The sequence below is a fragment of the Rhinopithecus bieti genome, unplaced genomic scaffold (genome assembly GCF_001698545.2).
Source record: "Rhinopithecus bieti isolate Rb0 unplaced genomic scaffold, ASM169854v2 scaffold_29933, whole genome shotgun sequence".
Lineage (NCBI taxonomy): Eukaryota > Metazoa > Chordata > Mammalia > Primates > Cercopithecidae > Rhinopithecus > Rhinopithecus bieti.
In genome coordinates, this window is record NW_016812846.1 from 8,604 (window position 1) to 16,357 (window position 7,754).

A 7,754-nucleotide genomic window follows, 5' to 3' on the forward strand; every position below is an offset into this window, starting at 1 on the left:
TAGAAACAAAAGTTTTTATTTTGGGAATATGATTCTATAATAATTTATTGAATGTATTTGAAAGACTTTTAACAAAATGATCCTTTGCATAAATATGCTATTTCAATGTTATATATTCCTTAAATTTTGTTTACAAAATAAAGGTATATTTCTATTTTAGGATTAAAAGTAATATCCATGAGATAATTTTTTCTTTTCTTTTGAGGCAGAATCTTGCTCTATCACCCAGGCTGGAGTGTAGTGGTGCCATCTCGGCTCACTGCAACCTCCTCCTCCAGGTTTCATGCCATTCTCCTCCCTAGCCTCCTAAGTAGCTGGGACTACTGGCACCTACCACAATGCCTAGCTAACTTTTTGTATTTTTAGTAGAGAAATTTTCTCTGTATTAGCCAGGATGGTCTCGATCTCCTGACCTTGTGATCCACCCACCTCGGCCTCCCAAAGTGCTGGGATTACAGGCTTGAGCCACCACATCCACCCAATGAAATAAATTTTATCAAACATTATTATGATCCCAAAGTTGCTGCAAAGTTTTTAGCAAACTTTGTAAACTTTACTCATTAACGTAATATTATAAAACCCACTTCAGATAGGAGTTGGAGCATCATCACACAAATATTAAAAAAGGAAAAGTTGTGGTGTATTGGGATTGAGGTAAGAAATGTATTATATCAAACATATAAATGAGTAAGATAAGAAAGTTTATCATGTTCTTTAGTGTGCAGCAAAGAATACTCAAAATGGAAAAGGGTTTGTTTAATTAAAAAAAGCAAATTATTGGCCAGGCATGGTAGCTCACACCTGTAATCTCAACACTTTGGGAGGTCACAACAGGCAGAACTCAAGGTTAGGAGTTCGGTACCAGCCTGGCCAGTATGGTGTAACCCTGTCTCTACTAAAAATACAAAAACTGGCCAGGTGTGGTGGTGGGCGCCTGTAGTCCCAGCTACTTGAGAGGCTGAGGCAGGAGAATCGTTTGAAACCTGGAGGTGGAGGTTTCAGTAAGCAGACATTACACTACTGCACTCCAGCCTGGGCGACAGGGGGGATTCCATCTCAGGAAAAAAAAAAAAAAAAAAAAGCTAGCAAATTATTTAACCAGCAATTCCTACAAATAAATGAAAATGCATACAAAATTACGTAAGTGTAAATGGAATACATTAAATCCTCTCTTGCCTAATCAGAGGGCATTTTCTCCTTAAAGCTTTTTAACAGAAAATTACAGATAAAACCTAAAATAAAATAGTATATAGAACCATTAACGATTGTATATTAATGGCAGTGGTAACTACCCAAATCAAATCTTACATGTGATAAAATGTCACAAAATTATATACATACATTGCATGCATGTCAATTTTGTGCTTTTGATATTGTTTACAACTACTTACAGTATAACCATTGGTGGAAATTGATACACATGATTTCTTTGTGCTTTCTTTGTGACTTCCTGTGAAACTATAATTATTCCCAGATTAGAAGTTTTTGCACCATTCATACAGGTATAGGAAATCTACCCTAGAACATTGCTTGTGACTCTGGCACCAAAGCAGAGAACCATTGTTCTGCAAAAACAAAAAGAAAAAATGTTGACCCATTATATACTCTTCTAATACAAAGCTACACATACACAGATTTCTAATTTAAAATTATAATTTATGTATATAATTTTGAATATTTGCATTTTGCATTTGCAAATGCATTGCAGTTGCATTTGCAAATGCCCAATCTTGCAAAACCTGATGTCCCTCACTTCCAGTGATAGAAACTGTGTTTGTAATGTAAGTCTCACTTTGTCACTGATTTCATTCTGTAAACAAAGACACATAAAATAATAAAGACTCCAAGCTGTCTGAAATGAAAAAGGATCTGAGGAAACTTTGATGGTGTGTTGAGCAGTGAGGCAGGAAAATGAATACTAGACAGTCTGCCAACAGTCAGCAATTTTGGGAAATTTACAACTTATGCATTGTGGACGCTTTTGATCTCAACCAATTTACAGCAATAAGAGTTTGGGATTGGGAGAAAGATCTTGTATTAGTCTGTTCTTACACTGCTATAAAGAACTACCTAAAACTGGGTATTTTATGAAGCAAAGAGATTTCATTAACTCACACTTCTACATGCTTAACAGCAAGTGTAGCCAGGGAGGCTCAGGAAATTTACAATCATGACAGAAGGCAAAGGAGATGCAACTACATCTTATCATGGCAGACCAGGAGAGAGAGAGTGGAAAGGGAAGTACCATGCACTTTTAAGCCATCAGATCTCATGATAACTCACTCACTATCATAACAGCAAGGAGGAAATCTGCCCCCATGATCCAATTACCTCCCATCCTTCCAATTTGACATGAGATTTAGGCAGGGACACAACAAATCCAAACCACATCAGATTCCACATGAAAAGCCTTCTCTTACTCTTTCACCAAACATGATCACAGACAATGGACTTAACATCCCGAAGTCTCAGTTTATTCATGTATAAAGCAAGCATAACAGCAATATCTCATATATCAGGTCATTGGGATAACTAAATGAAACAATACATACACTCAGTATGTAACAATTATTTGGACTACAATTCATTGTCTTGAACATTAGAATTTCTGCAATCCACATAACTAAGATTTTGGTCATGTTTTTTTCTCTGGTTGGGATCTTTTAAGTCTGTTTATGCTAAGCTGGAATAGTGGGCAAAGCTAGCAGAAACCATCTGATTATGTTGTCATTTGCCATTAACACTGTTGTTAGCCTGTGGGGAGTAATCCTAGATTTAATATCTACCAGTTCAAAACGGATAATACTCACCCTAGAGTAACTGATTCAGTCTTATTAATGAGACTAATAATAAAATAAATAAAATATTGAAAGCATTTAGTATTGAAAATACTGGCCAGGTGTGGCTCATGCCTGTAATGCCAGTACTTTGGGAGGCCGAGGCAGGCGAACCACCTGAGGTCGGGAGTTCGAGATCAGCCTGACCGACATGGAGAAACACCAGCTCTACTAAAAATACAAAATTAGCCGGGCGGGGTAGCACATGCCTGTAATTCCAGCTACTAAGGAGGCTGAGGCAGGAGTATTGCTTGAACCCAGGAGGCAGAGGATGCAGTGAGCTGAGATCGGGTAATTGTACTCCAGCCTGGGCAACAAGAGTGAAACTCTGTCTCAAAAAGAAGAAAGAAAAGAAAAGAAAAGAAAAAAGAAGAGGACAGGAGGGAAGAGGAGAGGGAAGAGGAAGGGAGAGCAGAGGAGGGGAGAGGAGGCGAGAGGAAAAGAAAATAAACTAACATACAGTATTTGAAGTTAGCTTCATCCCTAGGATGTATGACTGACTCAACATACGCAAATCAACAAACGTAATCCATCACATAAACAGAACCAGTGACAAAAACCACATGATTATCTCAATAGATGCCGAAACACTCCTTCATGCTAAAACACTCAAAAAACTAGGTATTGAGGGAATATATTTCAAAATAATAAGAGCTGTTTATGACAAAGCCACGCCAATATCATACTGAATAGGATAGAGCTGGAAGCATTCCCTCAAAGACAAGATTGCCCTCTTTCACCACTCCTATTCAACATAGTATTGGAAGTTCTGGCCAGGGAAATCAGGCAAAATAAAGAAATAAAGGTATTCAAATAGGAGGACAGAAGGTCAAATTGTCTTTGTTTGCAGATGACATAATTGTATATTTAAAAGCTCCAATGTCTCAGTCCAAAACTGCTTAAGCTCATAAGCGACTTTGGCAAAGTCTCAGGATACAAAATTATGTGCAAAAATCACAAGCATTCCTGTATACCAATAACAGACAAACAGAGAGCCAAATCATGTGTGAACTCTCTTTCACAGCTGCTACAAAGAAAATAAAATACCTAGCAATACAATTAACAGAGACGTTAAGGGTCTCTTCAAGGAGAACTACAAACCACTGCTCAAGGAAATAAGGAAGAACCAATATCATGAAAATAACCATAATGCTCAAAGTAATTGATGGATTCAATGCTATTCCCATGAAGCTACCACTGACTTTCTTCACAGAACTAGAAAAAACTACTTCAAATTTCATATGGAACCAAAAAAGAGACCACATACCCAAGACAATCCTAAGCAAAATGAACAAAGCTGGTAGCATCATGCTGTCTGACTTCAAACTATACTACAAGGCTACAGTACAAAAACAGCGTGGTACTGATACCAAAACAGATATACAGACCAATGGAACAGATCAGAGGCCTCAGAAATAACACCACACATCTGCAACCATCTGATCTTTGACAAACCTGACAGAAAGAAACAACAGGGAAAGGATTTTCTATTTATTAATGGTGCTGGGAAAACTGGCTAGCCATATGCAGAAAACTGAAGCTGGACCCCTTCCTTATGCCTTATACAAAAAATAACTCAAAATGGATTAAATACTTAAACATAAGGCCTAAAATCATAAAACCCTAGAAGAAAACCTAGGCAATACCATTCAGGACATGGACATGGGCAAAAACTTCATGACTAAAAGCAATGGCAATAAAAGGCAAAATTGACAAATGGGATCTAATTAAACTAAAAAGTTTCTGTACTATAAAAGAAACTATCATCAGACTGGACAGGCAACCTACAGAATGGGAGAAAAATATTGTAATCTATCCATCTGACAAAGGGCTAATATCCAGAATCTTGAGGAACTTCAACAAATTGATAAGAAAAAAACAAACAGCCTCATCAAAAAGTGGGTGAAAGATATGAACAGACACTTCTCGAAAGAAGACATTTTTGTGGGCAATAAACATATGAAAAAAATCTCAACTTCACTGTTCATTAGAGAAATGGAAATCAAAACCACAATGAGATGCCATCTCATGCTAGTTACAATGGTGATCATTAAAAAGTCAGGAAACAACAGATGCTTGCAAGTAAGTGGAGAAACAAGAATGCTTCTATGCTGTTGGTGGAAGTGTAAATTATTTCAACCATTGTGGAAGACAGTGTAGCAGTTCCTCAGGGATCTAGAACTAAAAATACCATCTGACCCAGCAATCCCATTACTGGGTATATACCCAAAGGATTATAAATTATTCTACTATAAAGACACATATACATGTATGTGTACTGCAGCACCATTTACAATAGCAAAGACTTGGAACCAACCCAAATGCCCATCAATGATAGACTGAATAAAGAAAATCTGGCATATATACACCATGGAATATTATGCAGCCATGGAAAAATAATGAGTTCAGGTCCTTTGCAGGGATATAAACGTAGCTGGAAGCCATGATTCTCAGCAAACTAACACAGGAACAGAAAACCAAACACCTTATATTCTTATTCATAATTGGGAACTCAACAATGAGAACACACAGACACAGGGAGGGGAACATCACACACCCGGGCCTATCAGGGGTGGCACTCAAGGGAAAGGAGAACACCAGAACAAATACCAAATTTATGAGGGGCTTAAAAACTAGATGACAGGGTGATTGGTGCAGCAAACTACCATGGCACATGTACACCTAGGTAACAAACCTACACGTTCTGCGCATGTATCCCAGAACTTAAAGTATAATAAATAAACAAACTTAAAAAATAAGCTACATGCATTCCCATACATCAGGTTAAATAGTTATATCCTCTAATTTTCCAAAATTAATGCTTATTTTGGTATTTCTTCTTTTGCTATACCACTCTACCTTCCATGTGTTATTATTTTTTTTTTTGAAAAAATAATATAAAGTCATTAGTGCCTTGAGGGAATAACCTAAATCTGGATGCTTTACACCCATTTCACATACATGTGACAAATTATAAACTAGAGAGGGTATAAATAATGTCTTTTATCAGTATATACATTTTTGTATATTTTGTAGTTATATTTTATAAACTAGGTAAGATCCAAAAAATTACAAAGAATGTAAGGCCTTAAGGTTATACCCTGTCTGATTTATAATCTGCCAAATGTATATGAAGGTATGAGGATGGAGGTAGCTATTTACATTCGAAATATAATGTTGGGTTAGAGATTAGCTAACTTTTCCAGGGATACAGCCTGTACAGAGCCAGAATTCAAATTCTTTCTTTACTGCAATTTCTGTCCTACCTCTATGTGCTTTATCACTTTATAATAATTACCTGCCTCAAGTGAGACAGGTAGGCCTTATTCCTGGAAGATGCCATATTCTACATTATTTGAATGTGCTTCTACAAATGTATGCATATTATCAAAAAGTTCTTGGAATGATGACCACCACTACAATAATAAATATACTTAATAATATACTTATGATAATTAATATAATATTTTCAATAGTACAGCTACTGAAAATATTCTCAGCTGTGTAGTGATTCAACTGAAATGGAATGAGGAGAGAACATGATAGACTCTAACCTATAGAATCAGAATTAGTTGTTAGTTTCAAAATAACAATGAAAACATGCGTTACTGGACAAAATCAGTTGGGATTCCCAAAACTCTCACTGGTGTTATAGTTTATTGTCAGGAAGTTCTATATTGTCCTGTCATGTAAACATCAAAGTTTAAATACATAATATCCATTTTTGGAGGAGGCAAATTTATTACTTAAAAAAAGATTCAGTTTCTTCACTTATAAAGGAATATTTCTCCTAATGTCCATTAATGATTAACTTTTTCCTAATACCTAATAACTGGAGGGATAAGCAGTAAAATATTTGTTATATGGAATATTATGCAATTTGTCTTTTGAAAACAGTAATCGACAGAGGTGTTTAACATATATGAGACTTTTATGGATTCTTCACATAGAAAATATACACAATTCCGCAATATACTTACGCCATATAATATAAGAAAGAAAAATTAATCTTGGGACCCCAAAATCACTAAGTAAGGGAAAAGTCAAGCTGGGATCTATGTCACTAAACTTGTCTCCCATTTTATTCCTAAATAAGATAGATACAAAGATAAGAAGCTACATACGTTCCTCAAAACGTGCCCACAAGGAAATTCCTTGGGGACAAAGGACAGACACAACTCAAAGTTATCCTTCTGACGCGCACAAGAGACAAGTGCATATCTGATTGCTCTCTCTGCCTTGTTATTTATGTATGTAAAAATACAGAGTCACTAGCCAGACTAAATTCTGTATTCAGTAGAAGGCTGATCAAGGACTCAAAAGCATGCAATCTTTTGTCTCTTATCTACTTTTTTTTTTTTTTGAGACGGAGTTTTGCTCTTGTTGCCCAGGCTGGAATGCAATTGTGCCATCTCGGCTCACCCCAATCTCTGCCTCTTGGGTTCAAGCGACTCTCCTGCCTCAGCCTCCCGAGTAGCTGAGATTACAGGCATGCGCCACCACGACCGGTTAATTTTGTATTTTTAGTAGAGACGGGATTTTCCATGTTGGTCAGGATGGTCTGAAACTCCCGACCTTAGGTCATCAGCCCACCTCCACCTCCCAAAGTGCTGGGATTACAGGCGTGAGCCACCGCGCCCGAACTGTCTCTTACCTACTTCTAACCTAGAAGCCCCCACTTGGAGTTGTCACTCTTACCTGACTGAACCAATGATGTCTCCCTAAAAGGTACAAAAGCAAGCTGTGGCCCCACCACCTTGGGTAAATATATCATGGGGAAGTCAGTCTTGCAAAATAAACTTTTTTAATTGAGTAAGACTTGTATATTTGGGGTTCAGAAATAAATTGTTTAACTTATTATTTCTAATTTTAGTTACAATTGAGAGTCAAAAAAATTTTTTTTTTCTCTATGGGTTG

At 36.8% G+C, this 7,754-nt stretch overlaps 1 long non-coding RNA gene across 1 annotated transcript in view; it reads right to left on the bottom strand.

The window, feature by feature from the left end:
- Nucleotides 1-7,754, bottom strand: part of LOC108512005 (uncharacterized) — a 17,227-nt gene that overhangs the window by 8,562 nt on the left and 911 nt on the right. Inside the window, exon 2 of the long non-coding RNA XR_001880458.1 lies at nucleotides 1,392-1,565. This is a non-coding gene — a long non-coding RNA (uncharacterized LOC108512005). The remainder of the gene's footprint in view (nucleotides 1-1,391; nucleotides 1,566-7,754) is intronic.